At 26.5% G+C, this 3,856-nt stretch overlaps 1 long non-coding RNA gene across 1 annotated transcript; it reads left to right on the plus strand.

Moving 5' to 3' along the window:
- Positions 1–1,359: 1,359 nt before the first annotated feature.
- LOC114180302 (uncharacterized) lies at positions 1,360–1,776 on the plus strand. Its single transcript, XR_003603664.2, has 2 exons — positions 1,360–1,486; positions 1,564–1,776. It is a non-coding gene; the product is annotated as an uncharacterized LOC114180302 (long non-coding RNA).
- The last annotated feature ends 2,080 nt before the right edge of the window (positions 1,777–3,856 follow it).

Below are 3,856 nucleotides of genomic sequence, written 5' to 3' on the forward strand. Positions count from 1 at the left end.
AGGGGACAACCTGGTTAGGATATTTGTGATGTGAGTAACTTTCTTGGTATTCTATTTTGTTAGGAATATTGTAGTTTAATTATTTTTATTTAGAGCGCAGAAAGAGGTGTGGGGTATATACATTGAATTTGGATCATTTATTGTTTTCTGGATACTTCTGCTTTTTGGCATCAATAGTTTTTGTTTGTCCCTTGGTTGCATCAATTAGAATATGGTAAAATGATTAGAATTTCATACAAATATTTCTATATAGAGAAATATAAAAACATAAATTTAAAACATTTAGTAATGTTTTAGTTCATTCTTTGAAAATGAAATAAGATTTTAAAAGTAATATATATCAGTATCTCATTATAAGTCAATTGACCCATCTTTCAAAATAGATGAAACTCTTGTAGTTGCTCCTTATAATCTCAAACCATCCAAGCCTGAATTTGAATGACAGAAGTTATTCAAGGAACACCATTTCCCTCAAAATTGTTATTTATTATCCACTGTAAAATTTTTTTGACCCTTATTCTCCTTTGATCGTGGGTGGAAAAATCAATACATTTTTCTATTCTTATATCATTAGTTACATTTTTTTCTTTATTAAATTTATTTTTGTTCTCATTAATAGACTATTCTTAATGGATTTGGATAAGTCTTGGATTGATTTGCCTCAAAATACACAACAATACACGGATGGATTGAATAAATTTTTGGACTTTGCATTTGCTAATAAGAGCGTTGAGGGTAAGATAATTTGTCCATGTTCGAAAATGCTAATGGGGAATTTGTGAATGATGGAGCAAGAGAGATTGGAGTAAGTATAAGTTGTCTAAAGACAAATACTGAATCAAATTGAATGTTACCTTCATTGTTAACATTTTTTATTATTTGTAGGAAAAAATTAAAGCATGAGACAAATACATCTTCCCTTTCACAAGATATATCAATTGAAGATTCACTAGCTCATGTTCTAGGAAGTAAAGAACATTGTGGTCGTGTCCGAGGAATGGGATTGGGACCTTGCCCTTCTCGTGTGTTTGGATATACTAGGAATTTTCATTTTGGGACATCCTCATCTTGTCCTTCTTATTCAGAATTGCAAAATCAGGTTATTGATTTAGATTGTCATGTGTAACAATATGATGTTGTTTGCTTTGGATTGTCATGCCAAGGTTGTAAATGTTGTTGTGTTGAATATTATTGGACACTATTAATGTTGTTGTTGTGTTGCTTTGGATTGTTTTCTATAAGTAGGAGTAAGAAATGTAGTATATTTTTTGTTGATAGATTGAGTGTTTTATAATGTTTATGTGTTTTTTACGATTTTAATAATAGATTGTGTTCAATATAGGTCATTACATCAAAGTCACAATTGGATGAACAAAATAAACAAAATGAAGAACGTGACAAAAGACTTGATGCAATCATGAACTTCTTTTCTCAAAATTATCAAGGTCAATTGCCTTCTGAGTTGACTATGTTCAATCCTGCACCGGTAATGTTTAATATTGCATAACTTCTTTTATTTTTTAGAGTTTACATTTGTAATTATGATTCACATTTATATTATAGGTTTCTGATCAAGGAAGTGTGCCAACTAATACAACAAGTTCTGGACATGAGGAAAATCATATGTGATAGTTGAAGAATATAATATAATGTGGAAGTTAATTGAATCATTTTATGTTTTGAGAACCATTGCAGTACTTCATGATAGTTTTTGCTGACTAATATTGTACTTGAATTTGAATTTGAATTCGTATATTTGTTATACTTTGATTAAAATTTAGTCATCTATAAATAATTTGTCAATTTGATGAGTTTATATCTATTTAGGTATAATTTCATTAAATATAGATTAAAAAAATAGAATAAATGTAAATAATTGTGATTGAAAAAATATATATGAATACATAAATGATAAATGAGTAAAAAAAATATAATAATAATAATTTAAAAATCTATGGTACTTTACGGAGGTTTTGAAACCTATAGTATTTTATGGAGGTTTTGAAGCCCAGGGTATTTTAGGGGGTTTTGAAACCCATGGTATTTTATGGGGGTTCTGAAACCTATGTTATTTTATGGAGGTTCTAAAACCTATAGTATTTTATGGATGTTTCTAATTCCACGATATTTTACGAAGGTTTCAAAATTCATGATAATTAACCGGGGGTTTTAAACCCACAAAACTTAACTGAAGTTTTAAAACTTATGTTAAATACAAGAGGATAAAAAACCTCCGTTATTGATTGGTACTTCCTGGGGTTCCTCAAAAGCCCGGCTAACACATTCTCTAGGGATGGTTTAGTGGGGGAAATCGAAACCCCGGGTAGAGAACTTAGTAGAAGTTTTAACCCTGGGTAATGTAAAAATAAACCTCCGTTAAAAATATTTTTTCTTGTAGTGCATGACTCCTTCCTACAAACATAATTTCTCTATGAGAATGAATCTATGGATAGAATACTCAAAAAACAAATAGAAAAAATAGAAAAAGAAATTGTTAAATTTTGATATGCTTGAAGATATTATAAACAAAATTATATTTTGTTAAAAGTCTTTATAAAATACCTAAAGAAAAAGATGAAAAAGAAGGATACCTCTGAAAAGTTGCTTGAACCAACAGAGACGTGATAAAATTTCGTTCCAGTGAAAAGAGGTTGCAGTAGCAACAACAAACAACATACTGAATATAACTTGAGATGAAGTGAACCATTCCTTCCTTCACAGTTCCTTCCACTACAGAAATTATTAGATTTAGTAACATTTTTCTATTACATTTATCTTAAATGTTACCTTATGAATAGTTATAGTAATACTTTTTAGAAAATGTTATCATAAGTAATTAAAAATGTTACTATAAATATTGTTACTATGATATTGTAACATTTTTAAATAAATGTTACTATAAATAAATAAATAATTTTCATTTTTTACCTTAATTGTAAAATTTTAAAATGATAACAATAAATTTATAATTAATTAATTTTATTATAATATTGAAATATTTAATATGAATTAAATATTTAATATTTTAAAGTAATATTTTAATTTATTTAATAATAAATTTAAAAACCTTTTCAGATATTTAAATTCTATGTGGTTTCAGATCAATTTTAAATTAATATTTTAATTCATTTAAAGATAAATTTAAAATAATAGTTTTTAGATCTCTATAGCATCATCACATGATTTATTAGTTTTAACAACATTTTTTTTTACATTTCTTAAAAATGTTATCCTATGTATACCTAGTCATACTTTTTAAAAAACGTTACAAGTAACACTTTTAAATAAATATTACGATAAGTAATTAAGTTTTCACTTTTTTAAATTGTAACTTTATAAAATAATTTAAAATAATAACAATAAATTTATTAATTAATAAATTTTATTATAACATTAAAATAGTTAAAATTAATTTAAAAATTAACATTTTAGAGTAATATTTTAATTTATTTAAAAACCATTAAATTAAGATATGACCATTTAAATTATAGTGTTTCAGTTTCTTCTTTAAATTAATCCTCTATGCAAGCAATGCTGATAGTATTGGGTTTTTACGCTGCACACTAGAATGCATGATTCTGATGTTGTTTATAGAGTTTTCATATTTTCATTTGACTGTAGATTGCTATGTATCATAAGTTTTTATAGTCATTTCATTTTTCTCTTTCAAATATGTTCCTGTGAAACAATTTTATTAGAACATGTGATTGATGTTTGTGAATCAATTGTGTGCATGTACAGTTCTATAGTGTATTCGGTCATTTTATAGGGAAGAGGAATGTAAATATCTGTTACGTTGGAGTTCAATGAACATACGTACACGCTTTCGAAGTTCAGACAATTTCAAGAAGAGTGA

Source organism: Vigna unguiculata, chromosome 4 (assembly GCF_037176805.1).
Source record: "Vigna unguiculata cultivar grain cowpea cultivar isolate G323 ecotype 2 chromosome 4, ASM3717680v1, whole genome shotgun sequence".
NCBI lineage: Eukaryota > Viridiplantae > Streptophyta > Magnoliopsida > Fabales > Fabaceae > Vigna > Vigna unguiculata.